The sequence below is a fragment of the Rhinatrema bivittatum genome, chromosome 11 (genome assembly GCF_901001135.1).
Source record: "Rhinatrema bivittatum chromosome 11, aRhiBiv1.1, whole genome shotgun sequence".
Taxonomy (NCBI): domain Eukaryota; kingdom Metazoa; phylum Chordata; class Amphibia; order Gymnophiona; family Rhinatrematidae; genus Rhinatrema; species Rhinatrema bivittatum.
Genome location: NC_042625.1, coordinates 56,993,478 through 57,013,046, shown reverse-complemented (window position 1 = coordinate 57,013,046; position 19,569 = coordinate 56,993,478). Strand labels below are relative to the sequence as shown.

The window sequence follows — 19,569 nt, the reverse complement described above, 5'->3', positions numbered from 1 at the left end:
CTCATGTCTGTCGCTGCTATAATTCTCCATTGTTTCAAAAACAGCATCTGAATCCCAGTACGATGGGCAGGTGGGGAGTAGTACCACCCTGAAAATGGCTGCGGGGTAGGGAGAGTCAGAAAGTGACACCGCACTGATCGTGGCACCAGGAGAGAGCGTGAGACTGTCCTGAAAGTGGCTCCAGGTTGGGGAGGGGGCGTTGGAGAATGACACTGCCCTGATCATTGCTCCAGGGAGAGGAGGGGGAAGTTGGGTGAACTTCAGGGCAGCAGCTTAAATAATTTCAAAAATATCAATTTAAAAGTTACTTGTTTAATTGAAATAGGGTGAGGTTTTTTTTTTACTGCTTTCCCCGCTGGAAACTGTTTTCCGCTCAGCAGGCAAACTTAAGCATGCTGTTCACAGCTTACGTTCGTCTGCTGAGCCGAAAACAGTTTCCAGCCCGGGAAATTTACCCAGGCAACTGCTTAGTCACCTGGACATGTTCCTTGGAACATTGTCCTCTTTATTGCTTCCCTTGCATTTAAAAGCCAGTTCATTTCCAGTGGCCTTCAGTTTTCATTAGTAGATGTGGCTGGTCAGTTGACTAGAAAAGTTTCAACAAGAATCTCTGAGCTGCCATCCAGCAGATGCATAGTGGTGGCTAGAATAATGACAGTGGCTACCAGATGTCATCAGTAAGAAGTGATACAATACAGGCTGTAAACTCTGAAAGAGAATCCACGAGTGCTTCTGATGGCAGGTGGTGATGAAGTAGTAAATCTGCCCAACTTGACGCTGATTTTTGTGTTTGCTGTAGCTACAAATTTTCAGGTTGGAAGCTCCAAGGGGCAGATGCTGAAGCACGTCAAGGGCAGGCCCCACCCCATGATGAAAGGCACACAACGAATGGATCCCAACTAAAAATGTCTTTTTTTTTTTTTTTTTTGCCTTGAGAGAGGCAAGGCAGGAAGCTACTCCAAGTTTATTTTTAAGCCAGGGTCTCTCCTTGCACTCAGAAACTATTATGATACATGTGGGTCCAATGACCACAGCTGTGATATATGTGTATGATGTCGGGGCTGCCTGCCACGTAGAGCTTTTCTTCTCACTGGTAACAAGTAAACGATTGGGCCCTATAACTCTTGAACTGTTGAGCCATAAGGTAGTAGATGGAGCGCCTTCCCCTGATGATTCTGAACCTGTTAGTGTCATACACGAGTTCCATCCTGTTTCATAGGATGTTACATTAAGACCTGTTGTTTCTTGACGTAATATCCAATTGAACCAAAACAGCCTGGAGCTGTCTTTGTGATGTCATTGTCCCTGTGAAAAGCGCTCTTCCAAATCACTGATTTTATGACTTGGGTCCCAGATAGTTTACTGCACTGGAAATTGAGGATGCTGCTGCAAAGTTCTAACAAACAGTAACACTATGAACTGCTGAGACAATACTGTATCATTGCAATTATCACTTTTGACTAATTTAACAAAAGAATGTGACTAAGGGCTATGTATGTAAAAGCTAGCCAGTAAATATTCTTAACAATAGTTGTACAACATCACTGACGACACAAGCTTTGCTCTCTTAGAGGATAACTTTCAAACAAATGCACGTGGCGGCATATATGTATGTCTAATATGACCATGAGCAGATCTATGCAAGTATTTTATAATTCATGCATATGATATGCGCACATTTTTATAAAAATATGCGTATCTCTTCCCATCTTTTCCTATCTATTTTATATTTATACGCATGTATATTTTACGCATGAAAGAAAAGTAGAACTTTCTTGCGTAAGTTAGTCAATTTTATAACTTGCACACAAAAATGAAATTAACCTGTTTACCCAATTAGTCCACCAGTTCACCCAGGCCTTCTCCAGGTCATCAAGATCTTCCTGGTTCTTCAGCATAAACTCCTCTCAGTTCACCCAGTTCTCCCACTCAATCAGTACTGAAAGTTTAATATCACGTACTCTAGATAATTAGCAGGGGTAAAAATATGTGAGTAAGTTTGTCAAGTGTACGCAAGTGGTTTTTTTTAAATAGCAACATATATGCATAAATGTTGTCGTCCCCCCCCCCACCCCCAGCCCTGCATTTGTCAATAGGGATGTGCAGGGATAAAAAAAATCATTTCCATTTTTTGATTCGTTTTCAAGAGGGTTTTTTCCCCACAAAGTTAAGTTTGTGGATTGCTTAATTTGTTTCATTCATGTAAACAAAAATGAATCAAGCAATTACCCCCCCCCCCCCCCCAAAAAAATCAAATAGCCAAAAAAATGAAAATGAAACCTCCCTTCCACCATCCCAGAAAAACACTGGGGCTAGGATCTCCCCTGGCACCCAATTACCTGGTCCAGTAGAGGTCTGCCATCTCAGATTAGGCCGAAGCCTAGGACTTGCATAGGCCGAGGCTACAGCAGATTGCTGCGACCTGGTGCCCAGACCCAAGCTCGACATCTTGACCCAGCCCGAAAGCCAGGTCCTGATGCTGGGGCCTAGGTCCAGAGCCTGCCCGATGCCGCAACCCAGCCCAGAAACTGTGACCCGACCCAGAAACCGGGTTCCTACACTGAGGCTTTGGCTTATAACCAGGCCCAACACCGGGACCTCGGCTCAGACCTAGGCCTGATGTTTGGGGCCTCAGCCAGGAGGTTGGGTCCCAATGCCAGGGCCAAGGTCCAGGGTCAGGCCCAGACATGGGAGCTCCTCTTCAGGTGTCCTCTTCTTTCTTTGGACCACAGTACAATGACGGCATCTGCTGGGGTTGCACCAGAGTTAATTACTCCGGCGCAACCCCAGCAGACAACATCATTTGACTTGCAAGTGCTGAAGAAAGAAGAGGACCAACAAGAGGCTCCCAGGCCTGGGGTCCGAGGCCTGGATCTAACACTGAGCCTTGGCCCAGACATTGGGATCCGGCCTCCTGGCTGAGGGCTCAGCATCAGGCCTGGGTCTGGGTCTAAGCCCTGGCGTCAGGACCCGGCCTCCTGGTCGGGTCACAGCGTTGGGCCTGGGTTTTGGCCAAGGCCCTGGCATTGGGCGAGGCCTCCATTTCGGGTCACGAGGTTGGGCCTGGGTCCAGGCGCCAGCCTAGGCCAAGGTTCTGGCATCGGTACCCAGCCTCCGGGTCGGGTTGCGGCATTGGGCCTGAGTACCGGCCTAGGTCCCAGTGTCGGGACCCAACCTTCATCAGATACCTAATGGATCAGGTAAGGTTTTGATTTTTTATTTTAATTTTCATGGGTCTCAGCCATGGTCACAGCATTGGTCCGTGCCTCCTCCAAGACCCCCCTAGGCCTATGCCCTAGGCAAGGCTCTGGCTTTGGGCCTAGGCCAAGGCGCCGGTGTCGCATTCAGGCATATCACTGCTTTGGCCTTAGACTATGCCCTAGCCTAGGCCCCAGCTTTGGGTCTAGACCTAGGCACAAATCATTAGTTTACAATGAAACAAATTAGCCTTATTGATCACATTTTGCAATTTCATTTTACACAAATGCACATCCCTATTTGTCAATAGGCACCCATTATGTTTGTATTTAGAGCAGCAAACATTAAGGGGCAGCAGGCTGGCTCATCCAGCAGAGAGCAGCCCCCTGCTCTCCTGAAACAGATCCTTATGAAAGATGGGGAGTGAAAATACCAAAAATGTCTAGAAGTGGCAAAATCCTAAAGCTGTCCCTGCCATGCACTGGAATGCCCCAAACCACCACTTTTCTACACACATATATATGTGTGCAAAAGTGAACATTTGCACATATTTTTTATTTTATAAAATACAGAATACATTAATAGATGCTACTTAAGCACATATATGGTAATTTTTATAGATGTAACATTTTGAAAAGTTATCCCATAGCCTACTGTGATGTCACCAGCGCACTCCAATGCTCATGCAGCTCTAGTCCTGCATTATTTTCTGTAATTTTTTTCTATGGCACAATAAGATGGACTAGCGGCAGCTGTTGCCAGCGAGGAGAGATTAGGTTCTGTTTGGTCAGCTGAAGTTTACTGTATGGCTGTACTGCACAGATTAGTCACAGTTTATTTTATATGGTCCTGTGTTTGCAGTTGTGCATTTTTCTGCTTGAGGGGAGTTGCTTGTTTGTCCAGGCTGACTGGGTAGGAAGCTGATGGGACCTCTTTGGCTGATAAGCAGCTGGGAGCACTGCCTGGCAGAGAGTCATAGCTTTTAGAGAGGTAAAAGACCAAAGCCCACCCAGTCCATCATCAATAACTCTGCTCTGATCATCCCATTTGCTACATCTTCAGAGAGCTTATTATTCTAAATGCCGCTGATCTTTCTATGACTCCTTGTTTTTCTTTTCCATTAACTTAATGCCCAGAGAGTCCTTCAGAGCATCTGGACATTATATTGAATATCAGAGACTTTGACAAGTCATAGTCTCTGATCTTCCAGGCTCTATAGGTTGAGCTTGTCGTGTCTGTCCTTATAGCACATGGACTATGGACATGTAACTATTTCCATAGCTCTGCTTTGAACAGTTCGTCACTGGTTATTTGATTCTTATCTGCGATGTTAACCAAAACTGTGAGAAATATTTGAAATGGGTGTTTTAAAAAAAATATATATGTAGCTTCATCCAAGGTTCTAAGCAGCTTCCAAATAAACATTCCTAAAATCATTAAAACAAATGAGCAAATCAAAACTAACAAAAAAATTAATGATCAGCTGAGATCAAAAGCTACATTACATTATCGTATCTTAAACAACATGCTCTAAAAATATATCTGTTCAAATAAATGCGTTTTCAGCTGTTTCTTGAAGGTTTTACAACAGGCCTGCTTGCGTAGAGCCAAAGGTAGCTTATTCCACAACAATGGGCCTGCTACAGACAATAATTTAGCCTGTGAGTCTGACAGTCTAATCATACGCTGAACTGGAATATCCAAAAGACACTGATCCTCAGACCTTAAAGTCCTTACTGGGTAATGGATTTCCAATAAAAAGTGAATACCTAACGGACTGTCATTACTAAGAGCATTATTTTAAATCTGAAATTCAATGGGTAACCAATGTAAAGATTTTAAAATGGGTGAAATATGGTCATATATGGATGTTCATGTTAAGACCTTTGCGGCAGAGTTCTGGATCATCTGTAAAGTTTGCAAAGTATATTTGGGTAACCCAAGTAATAAAGAGTTACAGTAATCAAGATTAAATATCACTAATGATTGCAACACCATTCTCATCCTTGCCAGTAAACAGAACTTTGCTGGCAAGGATGCACTGCATGTTTATTAAAAAAAATAATTCCATACAATTAATGATTGTCAATTATGGGATAACCAGGTAGATATGGCACCTAGATATATAGCTAATGATCCCAATGTAATATTTAGATCACTATCACATGGAAGCAAAAATTGTATGTCATCAGCCTACAAACAGTATTGTAGAGCAAGACCAGCCAAAGCTTGCATAGGAGATTTAGATAAATATAAAACAGGGTAGCCGAAAGTGAAGACCCCTGTGGAACCCTTGTAGTGAGTGGACACCAGGAAGGTGTAGAAATACCGTATTTAAACAGAAAAACTCTTTCAGACAAATAAGAGCCAAATTAATTAAAAACTGTGCCCCTAATTGTACCAAGCAAGAACAAAGGATTTTGTGATCCAGTGTATCAAAGGCAGAGGAGAGTTCTTAAAATACAAGAAAACTTGCTCCACCATCTAAACCATGGATCACAAAATCAAGATTAGACCTTAATAAAATCTCTTACTAAATTTAAGTCTAAGTCCACCCTAGTAATGACTGGTAATGATACAAAATGTGACCCCATTTAGACCCATCTCATCAGTGACCTTGAGGCTTCTTCCATTCAGAGCATGTGATCTATCCTTGGACTGATCTTTCTCGGGTGCATCACTCTCTATTTAACATTAAATCTTGGCTTCCATCCATCTGCCCACTCAATCCTTAGTCTTTTTGAATGGACAATTTATTCTTTGTTGTATTCAAAATATACTCCCCACTCCCACCCCCACTTTCAGCACCATCATGAATAATATGCAAATTCTAGTAGCCAGCTCTCTGTATCTTTCTCTTAATCATTGTTGTACAGGTTGCACCAGATAGTTCACCACGAGTTCTTTTTCTATTTACTCTATTCTTCCACTTAGAGTCAACATCCTTTATAATAACCCCTTGATTCTTTTTATGCATAAACTTGTAGATTTTGCCTCTTATTTCTACTTTTCCAGTTTCACTAGCAGTCTCCTATATGACTTTGGACTTGATAAACTGTGGGTAGATTATGTCAGAGCTTTGCCGTTGTTCCAGGCATTTTGACATTATTTTTGAATAAATCTGTTTTCACTATGACTTCCTTCCCTGATTCCATGTTGACTATTTTCCATTGGTCTCCATTAACTGTTACCACTGATTTTTTTTCAGTGGCCTTTTTAATAAGCTGGTGAGTTACAGGATTGAAGCTTTCACGAAATCCCTCAATTTACTTTTGTGTGATTTTCAGGATTCGGGGGTAATTGTCATAGTCCCTGTGCAGTTGGAATGTACACATGGAGAGGGCCAGTGCAAGAGTATTAGGTACTCTAGATGAACTTTCAGCCTTGTATGCCCCTCCTCCCATTAACTTTGAGGCCCATCGGCCACCCCCTCCCCTACTGATAATTAAACCTAGCAATCATGATGACCCCACCACCCCTCAAAGAATCCTGCAACAATGTGCAATTGGACATAGGAAGGACAATTTTCAAAAGCCATTTATGCAAGTAAATACCAATATAACCAGGTAAAAGGAATTTTCTAGAAAATGCCCAACCTGAAAGTGACTAAAAGCAATAAGCATGCATGGCATGTATGCATACTACAAGTTTATTAAGAAATCATGTCACAATATGTTAGCTGTAATTTTTGGAGATAGCAAAAAAAATCAAGAAATACTTAAAATTTGTAAATTTAATGAAATTCATACTATATTAGCTGAAGGTAGTCTCTGAAATGAGTGATTGGCCTCTGGTTTGAATTCATTTGTTTCCCCTTCCTACGCATCATATAAACAAAATTAACAGTGACCCAAACTCTCTTCATTAACAGATTGTGAAGTAAGACAAAACCCTGCAAAAAAGTCACTCTGAACTCATATAGCAAATCTCCCATATCAAAACAGCACTAACTCCCAGAACTTAAACAGCAACAACCTGACCAATGAAAAGATAACATTGCAAATATTCCACTGGACCCTAGAAGGTCATTACTATTCTTTCTAGTTGGGCAAAGGAGTGGCCTATTGATTAAAGGAATAGGATGGAAACAGGAACACCAGGTGTCAAATTCCAATTTTTGCATTGACACTTCTTCTAACCTTGGACAAGTCACTTTATCTCCCATTCATTATCACAGGTAACCATTTAGATTATAAGCTTATTGGGGTAGGGACTTATTAAACATGAATTCAAAAAATGCTGTAAGCCATTTTGAACATTATTTGGAAAGGTAGGCATAAAAATCCAATTTTATTATTAGTATTGTACCACCTACTGGGAAAAAATAACAAGCAAGATTGCTACAGATCTCTACAAAGAAACTATATGCTAGCAGACTATCTCATCTCAGTCACACATGCAGAACACACCCTCATCAAACACAGAATAAGTGATTTATGCAGACAAACATTGAACTGGAAACCTCAAGAAGCAGACTCTGTATACAATGCAACACTGGAAAAAAGGTCCAGAAATGCATTTCCTACTGTACAGGGTCGGATTTAAAATTTTGGCACCCATAAGCAGAGTACCACAGCAGTGCCCCTTTGAAGCTCTGCTGACGCATGGCCCTAAATTATGCAGAAATAGACTCCTCTTTGACCTAGATAATGGGTGCCTTCAAAATCTGGAAGTTGCCTATGTTGTCTATGCCTATACCTAAATTCAGTGCCTGCTCCCACACTGTGCAAAATACAAAGCTATCAAGGATGCACATTTCCCAGAGCCAGCAGAAAAAACCAAAGACTCCCACAAATGAATGAGCAGAAAAGACTCTTTATAATCCTGAAGGAAACAGGAGAAACTGTAGCTATAGCAGCAAAATTTGTTGTACCCTGCCACCAGGCCAGCAATGTAATCTGATCAAGGACAATATGGACCAGCACCAGAACATGAGAACTGTACTATTTGTTCTTTCTGTAGCCTGTTATTTTATTTTCCAGTTATTAATCTTATTTTGTAAATTGTTTCCTCTTATTTTAACTACTCTGTGGTAATTTAACTTATTTTATTCTGATGTTCCACAGATTCCAATACAATTGTCCAATGCAGATGCCAATTTACTTTCACAATAGGTCAAAGAATTTTGTAACCGCCTGCATCAGAGAGTCAGCAAATATGCCCCTAAATTATACCATTTTTCTAAGTTTACTTATGCACATTTATTTATTTACTTGATTTACATTCCGCTTTTCAACTCTTCGAAGTAGATTACATTCAGGTACTGTAGGTATCTGAAAATCACCCCACCAAAACTACCCACACACAATTACGCCTGCAATTTGTATGCAGAACTTCTTCAGGAATGTTTAAGCGCCTTCTTCTGAAAATTCAAAACTATCCGCCTGATTTTTAATCCCTTGCGCACAGGGAAAATGGGGGTTACGCACGTGGCCGGGCCTTGTACGCGCTGCGCGCATTTTAGAAGGAGCCCGGCCACCCGCGTAACTCCTGTTACACACCAAAGTGCCGGGCCAAAGGAAAGGGGCAGGGAGGAGTGGGGCAGGAGGCAGCCGGTACAGCGGCCATTTACTGCTGTACCGGGAAAGGGAATCTTGGTGTGTAGTAGACTGGCTCTTCCTTGTTTTGCTCTGTTTACTCTAGCCTCACTCCCTCCTTCTTCTTTCCTGCACTCTGGGAGAAGGAGTGGAGCAGGATGCAGTGGATGTTCTCCAAAAGGGGTTCCTAGATAGGGAGGGGGAATTTAGAGGGCTGGGGATTTGCATGGCGGGAGCAGGACTCCTGGACCTGTTGGCCAACTTGAGCATTTGAAAAGGTAAGCAAGTGAGGGAGGAGCTCTGAGTTGGACCCAGACTTGGACTGCCTGGCCTGCTGAGCTAGACCTCAGGAGGGGGGGTGGGGGGGGGGTCAGTGTGCTGGGGAAGAAGGACTGCCAGCTAGCCAATGGGAGTTTAATGCCTGCCTCTGAGCAGGCGTTAAATTTGCCGCAGTAATAGGAGACACGCTAAGCAGCTTCCCCACTAGCGCACCTCCTTACTTCGCAGGATACTAGCTAATTAGGCCTTTAATCTGCAATTTGAATAAGACACAGTTATAAATTAAGAGGTACCCTGTAAGAGATTAAAAAGGTGAATTTTTAAAGCCCAAAGTGTGCATTAATTAGGGGATGCGTGAAGAAGTCGTGTTTTAAAAAGTGCCCAGATATGCGCATAAAACCCATTATGCGCACATCTGAAAAGTTTCCTAAAAGGAAGAGGGCGTGAGCGTGGTCTGAGCAGGGCATGGGCATTTCGGGACCTGACAAAGAGATGTGTGCGTAACAGCTTACGCGCCCTGGCCTGCACTGAAGCCCCTGCCGCGTAACTTTTCTTCGGCTATGGATGACATGTAAGTTATAAAATAAAAGGATTGAGTCATTTCTGAGGGGTTTAAAGGGTCTGGGGAAAGTGTGTGGGGAAATGTAGACCATCAAACCAGAGGGGTTTGGAGAATCTTGTTCTTAACTGGGTGAACTGGTGGATGAACTGGTAAACTGGCAATGGCGTGGGCATGCGCCCCTTTTAAAATGCCCGGACTTACACGGTAGAAGTGGGATTTGCATACCCATTTAAACTTTGGTGCACATATGCACGTGTGTGTTATAAAATGTCCACGTCCCTGGGAGCGGGGCCAACACACACATGCACATGTGCATCCACACACCGGTTTGAAAGTTACCGTCCCTGTGTGTAAATTTTCTTTGTCGCATCATCATCACCCCATTCACAAAGGTGCATTCCACATTGTTTACCACAGCATCCATAATTTCTAAATGGGGATACTCGCTAACAAGGCATACCACATCTTTGTGAATAGGGGTGTATAACTTTAATCTTGATCAAAATCATGTGTTTGTAACTTTTCTGTATCATAAAATCATATCTGTAATCTCTGTCAAATTTACGTGCTTGGAACTTTTCTGAATCATTATCATAAAGTCATATCTGTAACCTCTGTGAAAATTGTTTGTAACTTTTCTGGATCACAAAATCATAACTGTACTCTCTATCAAATCGCATCTGTTATGTCTGCACAACTTTAATCAAACTTGTATAACTTTTCTATTTGGTAAAATCATGCATGTGCAGCTTTTCTATACAAAAATCATATTTACATTTTTTGTACCATAAAATCCATGGTTGTAATAAATTTTGCAACTTCCCTTATCATAAATCCATGTGACTCTAAAACATTGTTTTTGCTTTAAACTCATACATGTGCATCACGATACAAGCTGGGAAAGATTGGTCCCATTTCCCATAATTTTTGAATACCTAGTTTTTTGGTGGGGGAGAAGACGAGAGCTTTAATTAAAGTTTCAATATACAGAAAGAAATGCAGGCTGTGAGAGAAAATAATTTCATGTACAATGAGCTAAATCTGTAAAAAAAGAAAATAAAGTCACCGAACTAAAACTCTAAAAGCATGAGGACTCCAACTGAGAGAAATAAACAGAAAAAATGAGCCAGAAAGCAACTGGCAGGCCTAATAATAATTGCAGAGGCCAATATCCAAAAGCCATTTAGATGATAACGTAATAGCTATCCGTCTAAATGGCTTACCCAGCTATAATTTGGCCAGATAAGAGTGGGGCAGGCAGGAGGCATTTTGGAGTTAGCCGCTTTAACCAATGCGGATAGCTCTGGTTGGCCCGTAGGGCTGTCCTAAAGTTAGCCAGTTAGACATAACTGATTAACTATAGGATGGCCGGGTATACTCAGCGACATGGCTAGTAGATTTTCTGTAAGGTCACGCTAAGTCGCTGACCCGAAAGCTTTTAGAACTGTAGCAATTTGCTGCCATCCATTGCCATAGCTGTTCACACCATATCTGGCCCTGACCCAGTCCTATTTGTTTTTAGGAGGTTTTTTAAAGAAAATAATCACTGCCCATCTAAATTTAGAAAGCCCATCTCCAGAACTCCCCAACCTGACTTCCATCTTACCCAGCTAAATTTGTGCAGCTAACAATTTTAACCACTCAAATTTAGGCCTGGATTCACCATTCTATCGCAGAATGGTGAATCCAGCGAAAACGGGGGGTGGGGGGCGAAGGGGGGGCTGGCCCACGAAAGCCGGCAGCCTTCGCACCACTGCAGTGTTTTCGCTGCCGACTTTCGCACCCAATAGCACCACCGTGAAATGTAGTGCTATTGGGCGCGCTACTGGCGATGATAACATTGCTTACCTTATCGCTGCCAGCGAAGACACCGCCGAGTCCGCCTCCTCGCCCCCCGACTCCTCCCCTCGCTGCCCTGACTCCGCCTCCCCTGCATTGTATCGCACGCGATAAGCATTAGAAAATGATCCCCTTAATTGGTTATGGGGGAAATTTTGGATGGGTAAAATTTAGCTGGCCAAAACTCAGTTTTAACTGGGTAAATCTTTTGAATATCGACCCTCTATATAGCTGCATCCCTCTGGAAATTTACCACAGATGGGTCATTGGCCAGTGCTACACACGGAGCCTTTTCCGATACATGGGAAATGGAAAAGAAGGGGCCAGGCAACTGCAAACTTTAGGTTATGATATTCTGTTTCCTATTTTAGCCCCCCCTTTCTTCTCGCTGCTGCCAGTTTGGGGCAAGGTTAGATACAACCCTCTCTGCAGCTCTCTGCGGATATTTTCTTCAAGAGATGCTTCGTAATGTTACGACCCTTTGGGTTCATCGCGATTTGGTCCTAGTCGTGAACCCTGTGAGTTAGGATAGGAAAAGTAACGGAGAGAGGGTTACACCATTCAGGTTACTGGAATGGCCACCCCCCTGCTATATAGAAAGCAGTGTGCGGTACTGCTAGGTGCGGTAATTTGGTTAGGAGTTAGAGAAAGTAGAAGTGATTTCTTGAGATGTTCCCCTGCTGGGGTAATGCAGTTCACAGACTGGGACCATTCCCTAGTGGAAAGGGGTTCGGTGCCAGTTCCATATTTTGAGAATTCCTTTTGTCAGAACGCCTGGTACCCCTGGCTGGAGGAATTTGAAGTGTCCACCAGTTAGGTTAGATTAGGAGGTAGGGAAGATTGCAAATGGTGACCTGCTGCACAGGAGTTGTGTTTTTTGCCCTTTTTGTGAAGATTTTTCTGAGTTCTCAGGAGGAAGTTTGTGATCACCCTTCCTGCCTGAAGAGGGGGAACATCTGTAGAGAGCTGCAGTGCTCCCCTGCTACTGGACCTTTTCTAAGAAGAATCCCATTGAGACCACTGAAGAGGAGACCTGTGAGTAAGACCTATAATTCTATTCTGAGGACACCCAACCGGAGTCCTCACCCTGGGAGAGAGGCGCTTTGGGGATTTTGTGCAGAGACTGTAATCTTTTTGCCATCAGTATTTTTGGAAAGGGTGGGTTTTTTTGACCCAGACTAAGGATACCCTGCCCAACTGGGAACCTTGTTTGTCTGAACCATGAGAGTTTCCCTGCCCAATCCTGAGAGGCACTTGCACAGATAAATTGGAGAACTGTACATTTCTCCTTTTTCAAGCCAAGAAGTGATGTGAGCAGTGCCAGTTTTCTATTGAAGAAGTCTGGCAGTAAAGGTTTGTTTTAGGACTCTCAGTCTGAGCCTCCAGAGTCTTTTGTGGCACTCATATCCCTTAAGGTTGATAGACACCTGCTACTCCCCCGGGCAACAATTCATGAGTCACCCCAGCCATCTTGGGGCGTGGAGGATTTAGACCTCATCCCCCCACCCCATTGGAAAGAGCCTTGACCCAGGGCCCTTGGACTGCGTCAGTGGGAGAAAGTTAAATGATTGACCCTGGGACCCTCATGTGCCCCTGCCCTCCTGGCCCCTTAACTGCAGAGGGAGCTACAATAATATTGGGGGAGTGAAAATCCCCCCCCTCCTCCCCCAGCAAGATAAAAATAAAAGACTTTGCAAGGAGCACAAAATGATTTTTAAAATAGATAAAATAACCTCTCTAATTATAAATATATATGTAGTCACCCATCAAGGCTTTCTGTTGTTCTCGGAGGATCAGCCTTGTTACGGTCCCAACATTCTCCGTCACAGTTTGAACACACTAACTGGATCAGGGCCAGGCCCCAGCAGCAGCACTGGCCCTGATCCAGTATCATTCTGCACTGCCTGCCCACCCCATTGTCTGCAGCTGTCACCTCAGCTCAAGAGCCCTGGCAGCTTAGCAGCCACTGCCCGACAGCACCGCTTTGTTCCGTGTGCCCTGTTTTCCATAGCCTGACCAGGATGATCCCCTGTGTCCTGTGACCTTCCTGGCTTCCACCCTAAAGGCGTCCAGACCCAGTGAACCTGACACAAAAGAGCAGCAGCACAGCTTCAGTCACTTTATTTCTGGTGCTGGCCCAGCGCGCATGACAGCTGAGTTTGGAGGCTCCGTCTCACTTTTTAATGACTTTGTGGGAACACCTGTTAGTCTGGCTGCAGGTCAGACTGTATCACAAAAGGCCCTTTTGCTGAAAGCATTCATAGTGCAGGCCGGCTTAGCAGAGCCCAGCTTTTAACTGGGTCTTGTCGTTAGAGGCACTGTTGAAACATAAAACTCTGATACTCGGCCACAGCACACAATGGAGTGTAAAGGGAACATTTCTTTCACTGCACTTAATAGTCACTTTCTCATCTGGTTTTTTTTTTATACAGCCAGGAAGGTGGTGTGGAGGAGGGGCATGATTGTGTTCATATATTTTTATGAAATTCACAAGACTGCATTTATATTTTGACCAGATACTTTCCTCTTGCTCCTTTGGGCTTTCAGCTATAGCAGGACCAAGGCTGGGATCCATCCTTTGCAATTTACCTGAGGATATTTCCCTATTTTATATCCCCTCCCAACTCCCTTAGCCTCCTCACAGCGACAGTCCTCTGCTGAGGCCGTGGTTTCTATTACCATGTGACTGAGGAAAGTCCCTTCAAGGGAGTCAAGGATCCCGCTAACTGATTCTGCAGATATGATATTCTAATTCACATATGACAGGTTAAAATCACCCACCACCACCGTTCACTTCATTAACTACTTGAACTAAATTCCTGAGTTTGTATGTGTATCCCTGACTTAAATGGCGGAGTCACAAGGCTCACACTCGATACCGGGGCCAAGTCTCTCTCCCTTCTGTTCAATCTTTTTTCCCCTGACTGGTGGATTCTCTGTAGAGGGGAAAGGATAAACCTCCAAGACCCTGGGCATTAAGTGTATTTTCTTCTACTGAGTGCCAATAAAGAGCTCGCAGATTATTTCCATAATAAAACCTCAAAGCCCCTTCCTTCTCTTGAGGTGGATAGCGCAGGGCCAGTGCACCCTAGGCGAACCTTCAGTTATTCACCCCCAGTCCCCTCAACTTATTTATTGATGTCAGCTCCAGTACAGTGCTCCCTCCTACCAACAGCAGTGTCTCCAGGGCTGTGCTCCTTTTTCTAGCAATATTGGCTCCCGTACAGGAACCCCTTTAGTGCTCCCACTGGTGAGATTTTTCCACCTCCTCTCCAAGACGTGGCACTCTAGGCAATTGCTTAGTTTGCCTAATGGAAGCACCAGCCCTAAGATAGTGAAGTTGCTCTAGATAAACTGGATCAGTGGCTTCCTCCTTTCCTAATTTGATTTCCCCTCTACAATACCTGGGATCCATTATTTGATCTTGAAATCACTAATATTCTCCTGTCCTCCTCTCTGTTGTACCTTGTGGTATCTCCTTTGTTGTTTGCTTAGTTTCTGCTCTCTTCTCCTGGTTATGGTAACAGATGGAGATCCACTTCTTCTTCTACCAATTGGCAGATTGTCAAGGGAATCCCTTAGGTTGAGAGACACCAAGAAGACTAAGAAAAATCTTCTTCTCATCATTCCTTTATCTGGGGTAGGAAGAGTAGATAAAATCTTCCACCCAACAACAATCACACTCTGTATACACAAATCAAAAACTACAGAGAAATAATTTACCAAAAAATGGGATGTAAGTGGCACCAAGTCTCTTAACTTTATAAAATTCCTCAGCCAGGTCTTAAGGAACCTTAAAGGAACAATTCCTGCTCTCTCAAAAGCAACCTAAAAAACATCCACACATACACAAGAGGTCATTTGCATATACACAAGAAGGAATAGACCATTGCAGCAGCCTCTAGTAGGAGTTCTGTGGAAATGATGGTACATTCCTCTATTCTACACTGCTTTTCTAACTACAGTGCCATATTGCTTCGTCCGAATCCCTGTGAGTCCCTACACATGTTTTAGCCCTGTTACCAGCATCTAGAGTAGCTCTGAATTATTGTTAGGGTGTCTTTTCAATGTTTTTGTAAGTGATATTCTGAAAGAACTATCAAGAGAGGTTTGCATTTTTGTGGCTGATATCAAAATCTGCCACAGGGTAGACAGCCAAGAAGGTGTGAAAATCATGAGGAGGGATCTAGCAAAGCTTGTGGCATGGTCTAGAGTATGACAGCTAAGATTTAATGCTAGAAAATGAAGAGTCATGCATTTGGGCAGCAAAACCCCAAGGGTGTGGACAGGTCTAAGGGGTGAAATTCTTCTGCACATGAAACAAGAGTGGGATCTGGAGGTAATCATATCTGATGATCCCAAGGTGGCCAAATAGGTGGATAAGGTGACAGAAAATGCCAGGAAAATGCTTGTATATATAGGGAGAAGAATGGTCAGACCTAGTTTGAAATACTGTGTATGTTTCTGAAGACCGCACCTTCAAAAGGATATAAACAAGAAGGAGATGGCCCAGAGAGTGGCTACTAAAATGGACTTCATTGTAAAGCATATGAGGGACAGACTTAAATGTAGCCCCCATCCTGGGCAGCTCTTGGGCACAGGGGCTGACTGGGAGGCTCATGGATTAGGCATGGCCCCTTGACCTCCCGGGGTTCATGCACAGGGAGAAAAGTTTTCACTCTTCAAGGCCTTAGGGTTTTTCCCTCTCAAGGTCTCTTCTACTCATCAGCCCTGGCACTCAAAGAATCTCCACACTGATTCCAAAGCTGCTGTTCAAAAATAAAAATCTTTACTGTCCCCTAGTATGTGATAGGGGGGCAGCTGGCACCATTTTGGAAAATAGCTGCCACTGGGTTCAGAGCATAAGGAGCACTTTGAGCACCCACTAGACAGCAATGGCAAATTGGATAAGTCCAGAGGGATTTGGGAGTGTGGGTTAGAGTGGGGAGTGCATGGATCGGCTTCAGGGGGAGCTTTTTTTGAGAAATGTGAGGGGTTTGGAGGTGGGGCCTGCAGCAATACTTCCAGGGGTTAAAGTTTACTTTTTAAATTTTGGTTGCTTCAAAGAGCTGCGGGGGAGGTGGGTGGAAGGACAGAGGTTCTTTGAGATACTTGAGGGGTTATTCCAGGTCAACTGGCCCCTGACATTCATGGCAACCCCACAATTCAGGGCTAGGGATTTGCAGAAGAAAAAAAATTGTTTTGGTTCATTCATTTGGTTCATTTATTCATTTCATTAGTTCTATTTGTTTTCCATTAAAAACTATGGGGGAAGCATTACAGTCTATTCTGGGCTCCAGAATAGTGACTGCTTTATCAATTCTAATGAAACTTGAGAGAAGAAATCATCAGAAGGGGGGGGGGGAAGAACTGCAAGGTATTTTAGAGTGTGGTCATCAAAGTGGCATAAACAGTAGCCTAAGGCTCTGCTAAGGGAAAACGTTATTTGGTTTCTTCTCTTGTTAAACGTGCCTATGTATTATTGTTAAACGTTCCTATGTATTACTGGTTCACCTGCATAACGTTATATGTATTGTTGGTTCTACTGTAAACTGTTGTGAAGGCCAGTTCCAAACAACGGTATATAAAAACACACAAATAAATAAATAAAAAGGAGGTACCAGACTTACAGGATTAGCAGCAAGATGAGAAAAAATATCCCTAGCTGCAAAAAGAAGATGGCAGCCCAGAATTGGAGTCATGAATACTTTATGGCATCATGAAAGGTAAAGGGGCAACAAAAGGGGCATCAGGACCCTAAGGGCACCATGAAGGGGGAAGGAAGCAGAAAACATTTCAGGAAAAATCCCAAGGTACAGATAAATGGACCAAGAATCAGAAAGAGTGGTATCAAGATTTTAAAAGCATAGGGGAGGTGCACAGCAGCACCCCAGATTGGCGAGAAGACCTCAAGATATAAGAGCTGGAGTATGCCAGGAAGGTACAGTGGCAGAAAGAAGTTAAGATCCCCGAGTGTAAAATCTGCACATGGCAGCAAGGCTGAGTGGCACTAGGATCTGAAGGTGTAGGATGAGGGGCATAGCATTAAGGTAGAGTGGCATGGGAGATACCAGTCATTCCATTGGAGCATACAGGCAACCGTAGTGTATGCCTTTCTCTGTCAAAGTATGGCTGCACCTGGCTGATCCACCAGTCCAGTAGGATATGTTTGTGTCACGGAGGATGCCATATTCATCATAGGTAGGTAGTTACCCAACTGCACAGTAAGTGGAACTCCGAGCGGACCATGAGATCATTTAGCACTGCAACAAGTATACAAAAGAATGGATAGCCGCAGTAAGAACAGGAGATGGCAAGAAAATGGGTATCATAGATGAAGAATGGTATTAAAATCCTGAGGGGTGTTTGAGTAAGCTTTGAAAGCAATGTATGGCTAGGGCATGACAAAAAGTGTACAGGTACTGTAGGGGAAGGGGATTTGACAAGAACCTTGAACACAGCTGGAGTAGGAGGAAGCGCCCTCAGGTACCAAGATCGGCTTGGAAGAACAGTGGCAGCAGCAGTGGTGCTGGTATGTCTTAAGAACTGAAATGGTAGGAGCAGAGCAATGCAGCGAGAAGGGTATCCGCAACACCCCCAAAGGCATTTGCCAGTTCTTGCATATGCACAGAACAGTGGAGCAAGCAGGCACCGTAATGTGGCAACAGTGGTTTGGAGCAGTGGCAGCAGAAATGGTGTCAGTTAATAATTTTTTTAAATTGGGATGGTAGAAGCAGAGCACTGCAGGGAGAAGTGCACTGTAACACCCCAAATGCTGTGGTGCTCTCAGTGTCAGGTCCATGTAGCTTTGAAAAATATCTATGCAGGCAGAAAATAGAGTATTTGTAGGGACTGCAAACTTCATTGGAAGTTATTAAGGATCCTGAGCCTTGCTAAGACTGTTTAGATATGGTTGAAGCATAGCATGCTGAAGCTGGAAGAGTCGGACCACAGTGTTTATGGGTCGAGCAAGATACATCAGGCCTGAGTGGATATGATGGAACATGGGATGCTGCAGATGAAAGTGTTAGGCTACAGTGGTCATGGTTGCAGAAGACAAGCTTATGCAGGATTTGCCAGGCGTGAGTGGATATGATGGCGCATGGGCAGGTTTATGCAGGATACATTAGGCCTTAGTGGATATGGTGCAGCATGGGGTATTGCAGTTGAAAGAGTCAGGCCACAGTGGTCATGGTTGCAGCAAGACAGGCTTATGCAGAATATGTTACGCCTGAGTAGATATGGTGGAGCATGGGGTGCTGCAGCTGAAGTGGCAGGCCATGGTGCATATTGTTGGAGCAAGACAGGCTTATGCAGCTCATGTTAAGCCTGAGTGGATATGATGGAGCATGGTATGCTGCAGCTGGACGTGTCAGGCCACGGAGGTCATGGTTTATGCAGGTTAGGATGCATCAGACTAGAGTGGATTTGATGAAGCATGGTGTGCTGCAACTGAAAGTGTCAGGTCACAGTGGTTATCATTGGAGCAAGACAAGCTTATACATGATATGTCAGATCTGAATGGATATGGTGGGACATGGAAAGCTGCAGCTGAAAATGTTGGACCACAGTGGTTATGGTTGCAGCAAGACACACTTAAGTAGGCTACATTAGGCCTCAGTGATGGTTTTTAGAGCAAAGGATGCAGAATATCTCAATGGAGTCATGCCCAGTAGTGGTGGCAGTGGAAAAGAAGGCAGAGGAAGGAAATCAGTGAAGAAATGCCCCAGTGGTGGTGTTTGGGAAATACAACCACTGAAGCATGATGCCATTGACTTCCTCTGCCATCTTCACCTCAACAACTATTTTGAGCAAAGCAGACAGAGGATATCTGTGGAGTCATTCCTCAGTGGATACATTTGGGAAAAAGAAGGCGGAGGAGCTCTGGAGTCATGTCTCAGTGGTGGCATTTAAGGGAAAGGAGGCAAGGAACTTATTGAAGTCATGTCTCAGATGCGGTGTTTTAGGTAAAGGAGGCAGATTAACTCTGTGTAGTCATACTTCAGTGGTGGCTTTTGGGGAAAATAAGGCCACTGGAACTCTGTGGAGTCATGCCTGAGATGTGGCATTTGGGAAAAAGGAGGCAAAGGAGCTCTGTAGAGTCATGCCTCATATGTGATGTTTGCAAAAAAGGAGGCAGAGGAACTCTGTTTA

General features: G+C 43.9%; 1 protein-coding gene across 1 annotated transcript in view; it reads left to right on the top strand.

Moving 5' to 3' along the window:
- The window catches only part of SUSD2 (sushi domain containing 2), a 195,603-nt gene that overhangs the window by 124,215 nt on the left and 51,819 nt on the right, over positions 1-19,569 (top strand).